The 20,020-nt window shown below is 33.3% G+C and overlaps 1 pseudogene; it reads right to left on the bottom strand.

Moving 5' to 3' along the window:
* Positions 1-14,024: 14,024 nt before the first annotated feature.
* On the bottom strand, positions 14,025-17,070 carry LOC149567658 (25S ribosomal RNA; annotated as a pseudogene).
* Positions 17,071-20,020: the final 2,950 nt, after the last annotated feature.

The raw sequence follows: 20,020 nt of genomic DNA, 5'->3' as shown, positions 1-20,020 counted from the left end.
GAGTGATTGATTAGTTCAATGATTCATATTTTATGAAAAAGGGGTCTCAAGAATTAAGATATGTTGTTGGGGAGGCGAAATGTACCCAAAATCAACAATCAGATTTAAGAATCAAGTTTTGATTCAAAAGTTATGCTTGTCCATGTACAAGTAAGTCTATACAAAAATGGCAGAGTTTAGGATTTGGTGATTTGTAATTCTAGAATGACTTGCTATGAGAGTTTAGTGAAGGGTTGAGTTGTTTAGTGATTTGTAACATCAGAATGACTTGCTATTAAATTTGGGTGGCTTTGATTAAGTGGTTGATTCGTTCAACGAGCTATAATGAAGTCGTAAAAAATAGGTCTTGGTGTAGAGCACATAACTTTTGATTTGGCCATTGGATTTTTCTAAGTTTCAGATATGTTGTTGGGGGATGAAATGTGCCCAAAATTAAATATCATTTTTGAGAACCAAGTTCAGATTCAAAAGTCATGAGTTTATGTGTACAAGTCTATACAAAAATGGCAGAGTTTAAGATTGTATTTTCTTTTTAACTTTAGAATGGCTTGGTATGAGAATCTTCTTGGTTATGATTGTAGAATTGACTGATTCGGTGATTTTTAACTCTAGAATGACTTTTTATGAGATTTGAGAGAATTATGAGTGAAGGGTTGAGTTGTTCACTTTAGAATGGCTTATTATGAGATCGTACATAATTTCAATTGAACACTTATTCATTTCAGTATTTTTTGTTCAAAAATTATTTGTGATGAGATTGTATCTAATTCATAGTCAAAGTTTGACCGATTGGGTGATCTGTAACCTCTGAATGACTTGCTTTGAAATTTTTGGATTTTCCATAAGATTTGGATATTTTGTTAGGGGGTGAAATGTGCACAAAATTGATGGTTGGATTTAAGAACCAAGTTCTCATTCAAAAATTATGAGTCTCCATGTACAAGTCTCTACAAAAATGAAAGAGTTTAAGATCGTGCCTTCTTTCTAATTTTAGAATGGCTTGTTATGAGACTCTATTAGGGAGTGTAGAGTTGATTGATTTGTTCATCTGTAATTCTAGAATTTTTTTTTATGAGATTTGAGTGAATTATAATTGAAATATTGAGTTAGTTGGTGATTTGTAACCTCAAAATAGTTTTTAAGATATTTTACCAAATTACGATTGAAAGCTTGACTGGTTTGGTGATTTGTAGCTCAAAAGTGACTTGTAATGAGATTGTAGTTGATTCAAAGTGAAAGTTTTACAAATTTGGATATTTCTAACCTTAGAATGGCTTGTAATAACATTTTAGTTGATCCTGATTGAAGGGTTTGGATATATTGTTGGGGGGCAAAATGTGTCCAGAATTGATGATCAGATTTAAGAACCAACATTTGATTTAAAAGTTATGAGTCTTTGTGTATAAGTCTACAAAATGGTAGAGTTTAATATCGTGTTTTCTTTCTAGCCTCAAAATCGCTTGTGATGAGATTCTAGTTGGTTATGACTATAGAGTTGACAGATTCAATGATTTATAACTCTATAATGACTTGTTATGAGAATTTCACAAATTGTGAATGTAGAATTGAGTTGTTTAATGATTTGTAACCTCATAATAGTTTTTTATGAAAGCATACCTAATTTTGATTGAATATTTGATCAGTTTGATGATTTGTAGTTTAAAAATGACTTGTGATGAAATTGTAGCTAGTTCATAGTCAAAGTTTGACTAATTTGGATTCTCCTAACCTCATAATGGCTTGTAATAACATTCTTGATGATTTTGAATGAAGGGTTGACCAATTTGATGATATGTAACCTTAGAATAGTTTATTATGAAATTGTAGCTCATTCTAAGCAAAGGGTTGACCAATTCAGTGATCTCTAACCTCAAAATGACTTGCTATAAAATTTTGGGACGCTGTGAATGAGTGGTTGATCAGTTCAACAATGTACAATGGAGTCATAGAAAAATGCATCTCAGTGTAGAGACCATAACATTTGATTCAATCTTTGATAACTAAATAGAATCTCATATTAGACCATTCTAAGGTTAGAAAGAAAACATGATCTTAAACTCTGCCATTTTTGTATAAACTTATACATGGAGACTTATAACTTTTGATTCAGAACTTGGTTCTTAAATTTGACCATCAATTTTGGGCACATTTTGCAACTTAATAACATATCCAAAAGTTAGAAAAGTCCAACGGTGGAATCAAACAGAGACCCATAATTTTGTGACTCCATTATAGATCATTGAACTGATCAACCGCTTAATCAAAACTAGCCAAAATTTCATAGCAAGTCATTATGAGGTTATAGGTCATCAAATTGGTAAACCCTTCACTCAGAATGAGCTACAATCTCATAACAAGCCATTTTGAGGTTACATATCATCAAATTGGTCAACCCTTCACTTGGAATTAACTAAAATATTATAACAAGTCATTCTAAGGTTAGAAGTATCAAAATCTATCAATCTTTGACTATGAATTAGCTACAATCTCATCAAAATATATTTTAAAGCTAAAGATTAAAAAAATGATCAAGTGTTCAATTGGAATTAGGTATGATCTTATAACAAACCATTTTGAGGTTATAGATCATCAAACAACTAAACCCTTCACTTGCAATTAGCTCAAATCTCTTAACAAGTCATTCTAGAGTTACAAATCACCTAATTAGTCAATTCCACACTCATTCATAATAAACTACAATCTCATAACAGGCCATTCATGCTAAGGTTACAAAGAAAACGCAATCTTGAACTCTACCATTTTTGTATAGACTTGTACACGAAGACTCATAACTTTTTAATTAGAACTTTCTTCTCAAATTTAAATATCAATTTTAGTCACATTTCACCCCAAAAAACATATCTAAAACATAGGAAAATCCAACGGTGGAATCAAAAGTAATAGTTTTATAGCAAGTGAACTGATCAAGTGCTCAATCATAGTCAAACAAAATTTTGTAGCAATTCATTCTAAGATTATGAATCACTAAATTAGTCAACCCATCACTCAAAGGTTACAAGTCATTCTAAGGTTACATATCATCAAATTGGTTAACCCTTCACTCAAAATCAACTAAACTATTATTACAAGCCATTTTTAGATTAGAACTATCCAAATCAGTCAAACTTAGACTATGAATTGGCTACTATCTCATACCAAGTCATTTTTGAGCTACAAATCACCAAACCTATTAAGTGTTCAATTAAAATTAGCTATGATCTCATGAAAAATCATTTTGAGGTTACAGGTCACCGAACAACTTCAACCCTTCACTCACAATTCGCTCAAATCTCATAATAGACCATTCTAAGATTAGAATGAAAACACGATCTTAAACTCTACCATTACTGTATAGAATTATATATAGAAACTCATAAATTTTGAACTATAACTTTGTTCTTAAATTTGATCATTAATTTTGGGCACATTTTGCCCCCCAACAACATATTTGAAACTTAGAAAATTCCAATGTTGGAATCAAAAGTTATGGTCTCTACACCATGATCGATTTTTTTGTGACTCCATTATAGATCGCTGGACTGATCAACTGCTCTATCAGACCGAAATTTCATAGCATGTCATTATGAGGATACAGTTCATTTTGAGGTTGGAAGTATCCAAATTGTTTAAAATTTGATGATGAATCAACTACAATCTCATCATAAGTGATTTTTAAGTTACAGATCACCAAACTAGTTAGCGTTTAATTATAATTAGGTACAATATCATAAAAAAATGTTATGAGGTTATAGATCATCAAACAATTGAACCCTCACTCACAATTTGCACAAATCTTATAACAATTTATTCTATAGAGTTACATTTCACCAAATTAGTCAACTCTACACTCATAACCAACTAGAATCTCATAATAGGCCATTCTAAGGTTAGAAAGAAAACATGATCTTAAACTTTGCTATTTCTTAATAGACTAGTGTACACAAAGACTTATAACTTTTGATTCAGAATTTGGTTCTTAAATCTGACCTTCAATTTTATGCACATTTTTCCCCCAACAACATATCTAAAACTTAGGAAAATCTAACAGTGTAATAAAAAATTATGGTCTCTAAATAGAGACCCATTTTTATGTGACTCAATCATAGATCGCTGAAGTGATCTACCATTCAATCAGAGTTGACCTAATTTTTATAGAAAGTCATTATGAGTTTAAACATCACAAAATTGGTCAACTCTTCACTTCAGAATGAGTTATAATCTGATAACAAGTCATTTTGAGGTTATGTATCATCAAATTGGTTAACCCTTCATTCAAAATCAACTAAAATGTTATTACAAGCAATTCTGAGGTTAGAAGCATCTAAGGTTATAGATCAGTGAAATGACCAAGCTATCAATCAGAATTAGGTTCAATCTCTTAACAAACCATTTTGAGGTTACAGATCACCAAAGAACTCAAACCCTTCACTCACAGTTTGCTCAAATCTCATAATAAGTCATTCTAGAGTTACAAATCACCAAATCAATGAACTCTACACTCATAACCATCTAGAATCTTATAAAAAGTGATTCTAAGGTTAGAAAGAAAACAAGATCTAAAACTCTACCATTTTTGTATAGACTTGTACACAGAGACTCATAACTTTCGAATTAGAACTTGCTTCTTAAATTAGATCATAAAATTTAGGTACATTTTGCCGCCTAATAACATATCCAAAACTTAGCAAAATCCAAAGGTGGAATCAAAATTTATAGTCTCTACATCGATATCGATTTTTCTCTAACTCTATTATAGATTACTGAACTAATCTACCACTCAATTTGAGTGGGCCAAACTTTTATGGAAAGTCATTTTGAGGTTATAGATAACTAAATTGTTACAATTTCATAATAAACTATTCTAAGATTATAGGTCATCAAATACCTCAACCCTTCACTCACAATTCACACAAATCTTATGACAAACTATTTTAGAGTTACAAATCACCGAATCAATCAATTCTACACTCATAACCACCTAGAATCTTAAACTCTATCATTTTGATATAGACTTGTAGATGGAGACTCATAACTTTTGAATCAAAACTTGTTTCTTATATTTTTCCTTTGATTTTGGGCATATTTCATCCCCCAACAACATATTTAAAATTTAGGAAAATCTAATTGTGGAATCAAAAGTTATGGTCCCTTTATCGAGACAAATTTTTCTGTGAGTTCATTATAGATCACTGAACTGATCAACCGCTCAATCAAAGCTATTAAAAATTTCTTAGCATGTCATTTTGAGGTTACAGATCATTGACTCGGTCAACCTTTCACTCAAAATGAGCTACAATCTCCTAGCAAGCAATTCTAAGGTTACATATCATCAAATTGGTCAACCCTTCACTTTTAATTAACTAAAATATTATTACAAGCCATTATGAGGTTAGAAGTATCCAAATTAGTCAAACATTGGCTATGAATCTACTCAAATATCATCACAAGTTATTTCTAAGCTACTGATCACTGAACCAGTCAAGCGTTCAATTAGAATTGGATACGATCTCATAAAAAAACATTCTAAGGTTACATATCACCGAACAATTCAAATCTTCACTCAGAATTTGCTCAAATCTCATAGCAAGTCATTTTCTAGTTAGAAATCACTGAATTAGTTAACTTTATACTCATAACCAACTAGAATTTCATAACATGCCATTCTAAGGTTAGAAAGAAAACATGATCTTAAATTATGTCATTTTTGTATAAAACACGAAGACTTAAAACTATAGAATTAAAAATTCGTTCTTAAATATGATTGTCGAGTTTAACCATATTTTGCCAAAATTTCATAGAAAGTCACTTAGTGGTTTACTAATCATTGAATCAATCAAACATTCCTCTCAAGATAAGCTACAATTTCATGACAAGCCATTCTTTGGTTACATATCATCAAATCGGTCAACCCTTCACTCAACATCAACTAAAATGTTATTACAAGCCATTTTAGGTTAGAAGTATACAAATGAGTCAAACTTTGATTATTCATTGCCTACAATCTCATCACAAGTCTTTTTAAAGCTAGATCATTGAACTAGTCAAGTGTTCAATTAGAAATAGCTATGATCTCATAATAAACCATTATGAAGTAGATCACCAAACAACTCAACCCTTCACTCATAATTCACCCAAATCTCATTATAATTTATTCTAGGGTTACAAATCACTGAGTTAGTTAACTCTATAGACAATCATAACCAACTAGAATCTCAAAACAGGCCATTTTAAGTTTAGAAAGAAAACACAATCTTAAACACTGTCACTGTCATTTTTGTATAGACTTGTACATAGAGACTCATAACTTTTGAGTCAAAGCTTGCTTGTTAAAACTAATTCTCAATTTTGGGTACATCTTGTGTCCCAATAATATATATGTAACTTAGGAAAATCTAACAGTGGAATCAAAAGTTACGGACTCTACATCGACAATTAATTTTCTATGACTCCATTATAGATCTGTAAACTAATCAACTACTCAATCAGAACTGTTCAAAATTTTATAGCAAATAATTCTAAGGTTCTAGCACTGAATTAGTCAACCCTTCACTCAAAATGAGCTATAATCTCATAACATCTTATTTTGAGATTAGATATCATTGAATTAGTCAACCCTTCATTCGGAATCAACTAAAATGTAACAAGTCATTCTCAGATTTGAATTATCCAAATTGGTCAAACTTTGACTATGAGTCAACTATAACCTCATCACAAGTTATTTTTAATCTACAGATTATTGTACTAATCAAGCGTTCAATTATAATTAGGTACTATCTCATAACAAACTATTTTGAGGTTACAAATCATCAAACAACTCAACTCTTCAATCACAATTTGCTCAAATCTCATGATAACTCATTCTAGAGTTACAAATCACTAAATCAATCAACTCTACACTCATGACCATAACAAACCATTGTAAGGTTATAAAGAAAACACAATCTAAACTTTGTCTTCTTTTGTATAGACATCTACACAGACACTCATAACTTTTGAATCAAAACTTGGTTGTTAAAACTAATTGTTGATTTTAGCTACATTTTGTCCCCTAGCAACATATACAAAACTTAGAAAAATCCAATGGCGAAATCAAAAGTTATGGACTCTACACTGAGAACCATTCTTCTGTGACTCCATTATACATCACTAAACTAATCACTTGAATTAGAGCTGTCCAAAATTTCATAGCAAGTAATTCTAAGGTTATAGAGCACCAAATCAATCAACCTTAGCTCAAAATGAGCTACAATTTCATAACAAGCCATTCTAAAGTTATATATCATCGAATCGATCAACCCTTTACTTTGAATCAACTAAAATATAACAAGCCATTCTAAGATTATAAGTATCCAAATTGGTCAAACTTTGACTATGAATTAGCTAGAATCTCATCACAAGTTATTTTTAAGCTACAGATCACTGAATCAATCAAGCATTTAATTAGAATTAGGTAAGATCTTATAAACAATTATTCTAGGATTAGAAATCACTAAATCAGTCAATTGTACACTCATGAACAACTAAAATCTCATAACAAGCCATTGTAAAGTTAGAAAGAAAACATGATCTTTAACTCTACCATTTTTGTGTAGACTTCTACACTAAGACTCGTTAATTTTGAATCAAAACTTGTTTCTTAAGTTTGATCGTCAATTTTTGGCACATTTTGCCCCCTAGCTATATATATTCAACCTTAAGAAAATCCAATAGTTAAAATGTCTCAAATCTCAAAATAAGTCATTTTACAGTAAAAAATTATTGAATAAGTCAACTCTACACTCATAATCAACTAGAATCTAATATCAGGCTATTATAAGGTTAGAAAGAAAACATGATCTCGATAATTATAGTCGACAGAAACATCACTCTTTTCATCTCTATTCCAAAACCGTACGTGAAACTTTCACTTCATACAGCTTCTCAATGGTCATTAAGAAATAAAGAACACAATAAAAAAAAAACACCAGATCATAAATTGAACCAATGAGATTCTGTCTGCTACAAATAATAGGAGCTTTTGAACCTATATTAACCTTCAGTATTCTTTTTGCGAGAGAAAGAAAACTGTGTTAAAGGATTACTTCGTTCTGGATAGCCATTTTTTGAAGTAGATAGAAACATATTGTAGATTGGGGTTCTGGGGAAGTACTACTTGATCATCCCTACCAATGTCAAGTCCTTATTGTTATCCCATTTCTATGGAAATATCTTTGGTCTAGATAAGATATCAGTTTCTTTTTTTTCACTAATCTTTTTTATATCTTGGTGTTTCTCACCATCTACCTTTGCTTGATTTTTAGTATATAATGACGGTAACTTCTTACTATTATGCTTTTCCTCCCCGATATTGGGTCCCAATGACTAATATATGAACTGGGGCACACAATTTTCACTGATTGTGCATGCTTTCACTCTTGTACATGGGGGATGGGACTTAATCATCTTACTGCAAGATTTGTAAACTGTTTGATCTCACCCATATGACTATCTAGTTTTTTGATTGGAATATTCATCTCATTAACTTCTGTTTTTCCCTCTTTTTATAACTATAACTAAAAAAGGGAAAAATGAATCTCATATTCCAACGAACCACATGTAGAGATATAGATAACACACGAAGGAATTTCGTAACTAATAGCTTGAGCAGCAGCTCGGAGACCACCTAAAAAAGAATATTTATTATTGGATGCATATCCTGCTATAAGCAGTCCAAGGGGAGCAATACTTGAAATTGCAATCCAAAAAAAAATGCCTATACTAAGATCAATTAAAACAATGTGGCGACCAAAGGGAATTACTAAATAGCCTAAAAAAATAGGTATCACCACTACCGCTGCTCCAATATTAAATAACCAAAAATCCCCCCTAGATGGGATAATATCCTCTTTTAGCAGTAATTTTATTCCATCCGTCAAAGCTTGAATAATTCCCAAAGGACCAGCGTATTCAGGTCCAATGAGTTGTTGTATTCCTGTAGATATTTTTCTTTCAAGCCATACAATAACTAATACTCCTATCGTAATTCCCAATAGAAGTATAATTATTTCAATTAGAATCCATATAAGACTATATATTTCTTTTGAAAATCCCAATCGAGAAAATAAATTGATAGCTTGTTCTTCGAGATCTGCTATATTAATCACCATTTTAATGATCAACCTCTCCCATAATGATATCTATACTACCCAAAGTCGTCATGATATCGGCTAATTTCATCCTTTTAACCAGTTGAGGAGGAATCTGCAAATTAATAAAACCAGGTGGTCAGATTTTCCATCTCCAGGGAAAAATGTTATCATCTCCTATAAAAAAAATTCCTAATTCCCTCTTGGGAGCTTCTACTCTCACGTAATGTTCTTGTTTTGATAACTCAAAAGTAGGGGAAGGTTTTTTACTAATAAATCGAGATTCAAAATCGTTCCATTTTGAATCTTTTCCCTTATTTAAACGTCGAACCTCTAAATTGTCATAGGGACCTCCCAAAATTATTTCTAGGGCCTATCTAATTATTTTTATAGATTCTTTCATTTCTCCGATTTGAAGCAAATAATGAGCTAATGAATCTCCTTCTTTTTGCCATTGGATTTCCCAATCCAATTCATCATAACATTCATAATGATCCACTTTACGAAGATCCCATTGGATTCTGGAAGCTCGTAGCATGGGTCTTGATAAACTCCAATCTATTGCTTCTTCTCTACTAATAATGCCTACTCCCTCAACTCGTCTCAAAAAGATAGGATTGCGTGTAATAAGTCTTTCATATTCGGTCACTTTTGGAAAGAAATAATAGCAAAAATCAAAGCGTTTATCTACCCAACTGTAGGGTAAATCTACAGCTACTCCTCTAATACGAAAAGAATTATGCATCATTTGCATACCCGTGGTAGCTTCAAATAAATCACATATCATTTCCCTCTCTATTAAAATATAAAAGAAAGGAGTCTATGCACCAATATCAGCCATGAAAGGTCCAAGCCATAACAAATGAGAAGCTATACGACTTAACTCTAGCACAATCATTCTAATATAGCTAGCCCTTTTAGGTATTTGAATATTTTCCAACTTTTCTGGTGCATTAACTGTTACTGCCTCTGTGAACATAGTAGCTAAATAATCCCATCATGTTACATAGGGGAGATATTGAACAATTGTTCGGTTCTCAGCAATTTCTTCCATACCTCTATGTTAATAACCTAATATAGGTTCACAATCAATAACATCTTCACCATCTAGAGTAACAATAAGTCGAAGAACACCATGCATTGATGGATGATGAGGACCCATACTTACCATCATGAGGTCTTTCTCCCTAGCAACCATAATCATAGCTCTTTCCTGGTTAAAAAAATCAATGAGAACAAAAAAAAGAATGACTCATTAGGATTCGAAATTTAATAAAACATAATTTTTGAAAATGAAAATTTCATTCAAATCAAAATTAATGCAGTCCATGAATATCTAATTGATCGATTAAACATTTGTAACGAAGTCTATCTTTTTTGAACAGATAAATCAGAAGTCGTTTACGTTTACCCACAATTTTCCACAAACCTCTTTGGGATGAGTAGTCTCTTCTGTGCAGGTCCAAATGTTCAGTAAGTTTTTGAATTCGACTGGTTAAATAATATACTTGAGATTCAACAGATCCTCTTTGTTCTCTAGGAATCAAAGAGGAGCGAACAGACAAATTTTTGATCATAAAAAAAAATTCCGAAGTTCAATATTATTTGATTAATTTAATTTAGAGTAAGAAAAAAGAATGAGATCCATTTCTTTTTGTTCATGGTCTATATATTCCTTCCTATGTTTCGATCGAATGAATTTCTCTTTGGCATAAATAAAATGCAACTTTCGTAGAATAAAGTTACCATACTAGCAAGATTTAATGTCAGAGTTTATCCAAGATTATTAAAAAGAATGATACACTCTCCTTTTCCAATGAGAAAGAAAAAAAGGGATGACAGAATGATTAATAAATTCCCATATTTAAGGTTAGAGAGAAGAGCTATAGTAGATTATAGAACCGTGTCCCTTCATTTTTCCAAGTACCTCCAAGAGACCCTAGAGATTCCCATTGCTCCTCTCTAGGGTCTTGGAGGGTGTACTATAGTTATACCACTTCCTCTAATTTATTCATTATTTTCGGAGTCTTCTTCATCTACTAAGGGAGGAAGAAAACCCTTGGGCTTTTTTCCCATTAGTAGTTCTCTCGGTATGTTTGGTCTTGGTCCCGTTATTATCATCCCATCCTTCTCACCGAAGAAAAACTCTCTTATAGAAGAATAACTCGTAACATAAGAAAGAGCTTTTCTTGCGTCCGAATTTGCTTTTTTCCTCCAAACCTTGTTACGATGCTATTTTTTGGATTTAGAAGTGCATTTTTTTGGTACAGCCATAATATTTTTATAGTTTGATTTTATTTAGAAAAAATAGAAATTTTTTGAATATATTATATATATTTTTATTATACTATATATTTGTTTTTATTTTGTACACTTCTTATATATCTTTAAATTCAAGTCATTGTTTATAGTTTAGTTCCATTTTATGGATAAAAATATGATAGAATATTCTATCCTATTTTTATTGCATTTTGGAACCTTATTATATACTATTTACTAATAACAAGAGATCCACGATACAAATTGATAACAATTAATAAATTCTTACATACACTTACATACATATATCGAATTTTGAGTAAATGAAAACTATATCATTTAATATTCAATTATTTCTCATATTAATAATTCTAATTGGTTTCATTTTCTATTCAATTCGATATAACTAATAGCTCAGTACCTAAACTGAAAAAGAGTTCCTTCTTGCTCATCTTACAAATATTTGATTAGTATCAGTATTGACCAATGCAAATCTTTTGTAGAAAAAAGATAAAAAAAGTAAAAATTAAATATGAAATTGATAGGATAGTGATAGTAAGTTATATTCTCCCATTTTTGGGGGAATAACTTGGTTCACAGTAGGATTAACTGCCTTTTACATGTTTCGTATGTATTTACTTACTTTTGAAGGGGACTTCCGCATAAATTTAGTTAATCCATATAACAACCATATTGCACTATATTCAACTTCTATGTGGGGAGAGGAGGAATTTGGGATATCAAATAGAACGAGAGCGAATTCTATGTCGAATCAAATTATAGGAAGTAATAATTCCTTTTCCAAAGAAGCATTTAAAATTTCCAATGAGATGGAAGGATTGTACAAAAAGAACAGAGGTTTGGTTATCACTAATCGGGCAAGACAATATTATTTCCTTTAGATATATTGGTTATCACACAGTTAAATCCTGATATTCACATCATGATTTGACAAGTTGTGGAAATCATGTCCTACTTATCAATATTTACTCTATTTATTGGATTGATAGGAGTTCCTTTTTTTCGAAGTGGAATGAGTTATGACATATTATCTGAATGGTATTACTTCATCGATGACCCCTTTTGATAAGAAACATCCAAAAAATTGGCCAAAATTTTTACTAGACACAATCCCCTCAGTTGGTATAGCATTTTTTGGTATATTGATTGCCTTTATTTTCTATATACCTATTTACTTCTTATAAAAGGATGTTACATATCATAAAAAAAATCCTAATATGAAGATTATTATGGACCAATCGATTAATATTATCTATAATTGGTCTTTTTATCGAGCTTATATAGACATATATTATGACATAATCTTGATTAAAGGTATATGGAGATTAGCTGAAACAAGTAATTCATTTGATCAATGGGCAATTGATGGATTCCCAAATGGAATAGGTTTTTTAGGCCTTTTTGTAGGAGAGGAAATCAGATGCTTAGGGGGGGGGATGTATATCTTCCTATATATTCTTTTCTATATTTTGTATATTAATACATTTATTTATTTTCATAATATAAATAATGAAAATTCTAACAATAGAAAACTAGAATGTTATATTGAAGTTGTGCTCTTTATCAACATTGATGTTTATAACATCATCCTATTTCAATATCGTTCCCTAAATAATATTTTTTATAGATTGTTAAAATTCAGTTATTTCATCAACTCGTTTACGTTTACATAGAACAATATAGAGATAGATAAAAAAGAAATGAAAGATTATGAAATAATTGATTGAAATGCTTGCTTAAAAATGAAAGACTACGATCACTAATATGAAGTCCATTTTCATACTTTACCACTTCCTAATAATTCATTTCAAATCCTCAAGCAGATCGAATAAGATTTCACATATCCTATCAACTAGCCCATGATTCAAAGGTTATACAGTCTGCATAAGGTATAAAGATGAAAAGGCCAAGGACCTTCTCTTGATCGAAATCAATTCTCTTGAATTGATGAATATAGCTCACTCATAATTTGAAATAAATGAGCGGGCTAACCCTGGGTTTTAGATTATTCCCAATCTACACAAAGATGTTGGTAACATTGCTAAAATTATCAATGAAGTTATAATTAATAGTTGAAAAAAAGAATGCATCGGAGCGAAGAGAGGTTTACTCCAATTCAGCTAAATTGGGCAAATTTTTCACTCTTTTTATGGTGGACCTTACTTATAATTATGGAACCAAGTGCTTGAAGAAAAAAAGAAAAAAGAAAAAAAGAGCTCTCCTCAAATAGGATTTGAACCTACGACCAATCGATTAACAGCCGACCGCTCTACCACTCAATATCGAAGGTATGATAGCACTTAAAACTATAATTTCTGAGTAAATAGCCCTAATTTGAATAAGCAAGCATCTTAATGAGTAAGAGCCCTTGGTTCTTTTCTTACCAATATGTTGTGCAAGCTTGGTGCCGATGAGAAAGAGTTATAGAAGGTCATACACAAAAAACTGTCTTATAGAATGGGATCTTAAATATCTGAATAAATCAAAGCTTCACTATAAACTTAGCTCTTGGTATTCACAGTTCTCTTAATAGTTCGAGAGTAGCCGTAGTCATTTTACTATTTTAGTCTCTAGAACTACTAGAGAGACTCGAGACTACGAGTCTCTCTAGTAGTGAACTGTTTTGGGCGAAGAGGGATTTGAACCCCCGACACCGTGGTTCATAGCCACGTGCTCTAATCCTCTGAGGTATAGGCCCCGTCTCTACAAGATAAAAAATATTATTGCATTTAGCAATGTGGAATGGGAAAAAAGAATGCCGGGGTTTTTTTTGATTAAAAAATTAAAAAATTAAGTAAATAAGTAAGCTTTTTATTATTCTGGCATCGAGCTATTTTTCCACAGGGCTTCCCCTGTAGTATCGTCATCGCAGTAAAGTTTAACCACCAAGTTCGGGATGGATTGGTGTGGTTCCCCTACGCCTGAGACACCAAAATTTCAAACCATAAACGAAGAAGGCCATAAGATATTGGTTAGTACTTGTGGAGCTCTCTGCTTGGCAGGGGCTCCTTTTATGAACTCTTAGCGAAGATCAGCCTGTTATCCCTAGAGTAACTTTTATCCGTTGAGTGACAGCACTTCCAATTGACACCGTCGGATCACTAAGGCCGACTTTCATCCCTGCTCGATGGGTCGGTCTTGCAGTCAAGCTCCCTTCTGCCTTTGCACTCAAGGACCAATTTTTGGCCGACCCCAGGAAACCTTTGCACACCTCCGTTACCTTTTGGGAGGCCTACGCCCCATAGAAACTGTCTACCTAAGAATGTCCCTTGGACAGTAGGTTCAGTTGCAAGGTTAGACTTCTGGCTTTTCTAGAGTGGTATCTCACTGATGGCTCATGCCCCCTAGAAGAGGGCCTTCTTCGCCTTCCACCTTGCTATAGGAAGCGGGGAAACCATGAAAGAATGAACGGCAAACGGATGCAATTACGGGTACTTGGGAGCGTATTGGTGGAATGAACGAAATACGAATAGTTGACATAATGTGGTCAAAGATCTTAGGTTGTAGCTTGATCATGAGCAAATTAGTTGATGTTGTCCCCGCGAAGCTGTGCAACAAGAGCCCAAAGTCAATCCTAGGGAACAGTAAAGCTTCATAGGGTCTTTCTATCTAGGTGCAGGTAGTCCGCATCTTCACAAACATGTCTATTTCACCGAGTCTCTCTCCGAGACAGTGCCCAGATTGTTACACCTTTTGTGTAGGTCTAAACTTACCCGACAAGGAATTTTGCTACCTTAGGACCGTTATAGTTACGACCGCCATTCACTGGGGTTTCGGTCGCTGGCTTCCTTGTCATTAGGTCACCAACTTCCTTAACCTTTCGGCACTGGGCAGGCGTCAGCCCCCATACAATCTTGCAACTTTGCGAAGACCTACGTTTTTGGTAAACATTCGCCTGAGCCTGGTCACTGCAACCTCCTTTGCGAAGGCACTCCTTCTCCCGAAGTTACAGAGATATTTTTCCAAGTTCCTTAGAGAGAGTTATCTCGCTCCCCTAGGTATTCTCTACCTACCTACTTGTGTCAGTTTTAGGTACAGGTACCCATTTGTTGAAGGTCGTTCGAGCTTTTCCTGGGAGTATGACGTGGGTTGCCCAGTGTGTTGTCTATCTTTTTACTTTTTTGATGCCACACTGGAATTCAAACATTGGCTCAAGGTATTTTCTCTACCCCATGCTGACCCCACTTTTTCAGGGTCACCTTCTGACCTTAAATCGTAAAACCATAATTAAGACGGCTAACTTAGCCTACTCCGTCCCTCAGGACCAACAAAGGGTAGTATAGGAATATTAACCAGTTGTCCATCAACTACGCTTGACTCAACCTCCGTGGATGAACCTTGCGGATGAATCCTTAGGTTTTTGGGGCATTAGATTCTCGCCAATGTTTGCGTTACTCAAGCCGACATTCTTGCTTCTACTTTGTCCAAGTCTGCTTGCACAGATACTTCTCTCTGAGGCAAAACACTCCCCTACTGATGTATTTTTTATTACATCCCACAACTTTGGTAGATCGCTTAGTCTCGATCATCTTCGGTGCAAGAGCGCTCGAGCAGTAAGCTATTGCGCACTCTTTCAAGGATCGCGGCTTCTAGGTGAACCTCCTGACTGTCTTTGCATTCCTACCTCCTTCATCACTCAACGATCATTTAGGGGCCTTAGCTGGTGATCTGAGCTATTTCCCTCTCGACGATGAAGCTTATCCCCCATCATCTCACTGGCTGACCCTTGTTTATCTCTAGTATTCATAGTTTGTCTCCATTTGGTACCGCTCACGCAGCCCACACCAAAACAGTGCTTTACCCCTAAAAGATCTAGTCAACCGCTAGGCCTCAACGCATTTCGGGGAGAACTAGCTAGCTCTGGGTTCGAGTGGCATTTCACCCCTAACCATAACTCATCCGCTGATTTTTCAACATCAGTCGGTTCGGACCTCTACTTAGCTTCACCTAAGCTTCATCCTGGTCATGGATAGATCACCCAGGTTCGGGTCCATAAGTAGTGACAATTCAATTGCCCTATGAAGACTCACTCTCACTACGGTTTTGGTGGGTTCCCTTAACCAAGCCACTACTTATAAGTCATCGGCTCATTCTTCAACAGGCACGCAGTTAGCTCCTGCTTGATTCATTCGATTTCTGTCAAACAAAACAATTTTTTGCATTTCATGTTCGTTGTTTCTGCCAAACAAGTGCATTCATTTTTTATTTTGTTGTTTCTGTCATAATAAGGAATCAAAGCAGGTCGACTCCTCCCACTGCTTGAAAGCATTACGGTTTCATATTCTATTTCAATCCTCGTTGGGGGTTCTTTTCACCTTTCCCTCATGGTACTATTTCGCTATCGGTCACCCAGGAGTATTTAGCCTTGCAAGGTGGTCCTTGCTGATTCACAAGGGATTCCACGTGCCCCATGCTACTCGGGTTAGAGCGTAAACTGTCATGATGCTTTCAACTAATGGACTTTCACCATCTAGGATGATGTATTCCACTATTTCAAATAGACTTCACCTAGCAGCATGACGCTTAGATTGCTCTCCCACAACCCCGTTTTAACGATTTAGGCTGATCCCATTTCGCTCACCACTACTACAGGAATCGCTTTTGCTTTCTCTTCCTCTGGCAGTATTAGAAACTTAGGGAAATCTAACAGTATAATTAAAAGTTAAGGTCTCTATACCAAGACCCATTTTTTTGTGACTCCATTATACATCCCTGAATTGATCAATTGCTGAATCAAATATGGTCAAAATTTCATGGCAATGCATTATGAGTTACAAATCACTGAATCAATAACCTCTACACTCATAACAAACTAAAATTTCATAATAGGCTATTCTAATATTAGAAAGAAAACACGATTCAAACTTTACCATTTTTGTATAGACTTGTACGTGGAGATTTGAGGCACATTTTGCCTGTGAACAACATATCCAAAATTTAGGAAAATCTACCAATGGAGTCAAAAGTTCTGATCTCTATACCGAGACCCATTTTTTGTGACTCCATTAGATCGCTAAATTGTTCAACTGCTCAATCCAAGTTGGCAAAATTTTCATAGCAAGTCATTCATAGGTTAATGATCACTGAATTGGCCAACCCTTCACTCAGAGTGAGCTACAAATATCGTAACAAGTCATTCAAAGGTTGTATCATCAAATTGGTTAACCCTTCACTAAGAATCAATTTAAATGTTATTACAAGCCATTTTGAGGGTAGAACTATCCAAATCAGTCAAACTTTGACTATGAATTGGCTATAATCTCATCCCAAGTCATTTTTGAGCTATGATCAAGAGTTCAATCAAAATTAGATACGATCTCATAACAAACCATTTTGAGGTTATAGATCATCGAACAACTACAACCCTTCACTCACAATTTGCTCAAATCTCATAATAGGCCATTCTAAGGTTAGAATGAAAACACAATCTTAAACTCTATTATTTTTTTATAGACTTGTACATTGAAACTCATAACTTCTGAATCATAACTTTGTTTTTAAATTTGACTTGATATTTTGAGCACATTTTGCCCCCTAACAAGATATCTCAAACTTATGAAAATTCAAAAGTGGAATCAAAAGTTATGGTTTCTACATCGAGATCTATTTTTCTGTGACTCATTACAGATCACAAAACTGATCAACCACTCAAGCAGAGCTGACCAAAATTTTATAGCAATTCATTATGTGGTTAAATGTCATTGAGTCAAGAAAGCCTTCAATCAAAATCAACTAAACTATTATTTCAAGTCATTCTAAGGTTATAAGTATCTAAATAAGCCAAACTTTGATGATTAATTGAATACAATCTCATCACGAGTCATTTTAAGCTATAGATCATTGAATTGGTCAAGCATTCAATCAAAATTAGGTACAATCTCAAAACAAACCATTATTAGGTTATAGATCACTAAACAACTCAACCCTCACTCACCATTTGCACAAATCTCATAACAATTCATTCTAGAGTTATAAATCACCAAATTAGTTAGGAAGAATCATAATTTTTTATTCAAAACTTGGTTCTTAAATTTGACCATTGATTTTGGGCACATTTTGCCTCCCAATAACATATGTGAAACTTAGAAAAGCCTAACTGTTCAATCATATTGTTCCAAAATTTTATAGCAAGTCATTATGAAGTTACTCATCACAAAATTTGTGAACCCTTCACTTAGAATGAGTTATAATCTCATAACAAGCCATTTTGAAGTTACATATCATTGAATCGATTAACTCTTCATTCAAAATCAACTAAAATGTTATTACAAGCAATTTTGAGGTTAGAAGTATCCAAGATTATCAAACAATTCAACCTTTCACTCAAAATTTATTCAAATATCATAATAAATATTTCTAGAGTTACATCACACCAAATTAGTGAACTCTATACTCATAACCAACTAGAATCTCATAACAAGCCATTCTAATGTTAGAAAGAAAATAAGATCTTATACTCTGCCATTTTTGTATATACTTACTTGTACATAGAGACTCATAAATTTTGAATCCAAACTTGGTTCTTAGCTTGGACCTTCAATTTTGGGCTCTTTTCACCCCCCAACAATATATTTGAAACTTTAAGAAAATCCAACAGTGGAATCAAAAGTTACGATCTCTACACTGAAATCCATTTTTCTGCGACTCCATTATAGATTCCTAAACTGATTAATTGCTCAATAAGAGTTGGCCAAAAAAAATTAGAAAATCATTTAGAGGTTATAGATTAGAATCAGTCAACCCTTCACTCAAAATGAGATACAATCACATAACAAGCCATTATCAGGTTACATATCATTGAATTAGTCAATCCTTCACTTAGAAACATTTAAAATATTATTATGAGCCATTCTGAGGTTAACCCTTCACTGAACAAATCACCCATCCACTCACAATTCTCTGAAATCACATAACAAGTCATTTTAGAATTACAAATTATTGAATTAGTGAGCTCTACACTCATAACCAACTAGAATCTCATAACAGGCTGATTCTAAGGATAGAAAGGAAACATGATCTTAAAATCTACCAATTTTTTTTATAGACTTGTACATTGAAACTCATAATAATTGAATTAGAACTTTTTTCTTATATCTGACTATCAATTTGTAGCACTTTTTGCTTTCCAACAACATATTCAAAACCTTAAAAAATTCAACAATGGAATCAAAAGTTATGATCTCTACACTGAGACCCATCTTTTTGTGACTCCATTATAGATCATTGAACTGATCAACCACTCAATTAAAGTTGGCCAAAATTTCATAGAAAGTCATTCTAATGTTTCAGATCACTAAATTGGTCAACCCTTCATTCAAGTTGAGCTACAATCCCATAAGAGGTCATTCTGAGATTACATTTTACCGACTTAGCCAACCTTTCACTTGGAATCAACTAAAATGTTATTACAAGTCGCTCAGAGGTTAGATATATCCAAATCAATCAAAGTTTGATTATGAATTAGTTACAATTTTATCACAAGTCATTTTAAAGCTATAGATCACTAAATCGGTCAAGCATTCAATCAAAATTAGGTACAATCTCATAACAAACCATTATGAGGTTACAGATCACCGAACTACTTAACCCTTCACTCACAATATTTTCAAATCTCA

This window comes from Cupressus sempervirens, chromosome 3 (genome assembly GCF_028749045.1).
Source record: "Cupressus sempervirens isolate cs-2001-9-10 chromosome 3, ASM2874904v1, whole genome shotgun sequence".
Taxonomy (NCBI): Eukaryota; Viridiplantae; Streptophyta; class Pinopsida; order Cupressales; family Cupressaceae; genus Cupressus; species Cupressus sempervirens.
Note: the sequence above shows the minus strand (reverse complement) of the source record. Positions and strands in the feature narration are given on the sequence as shown.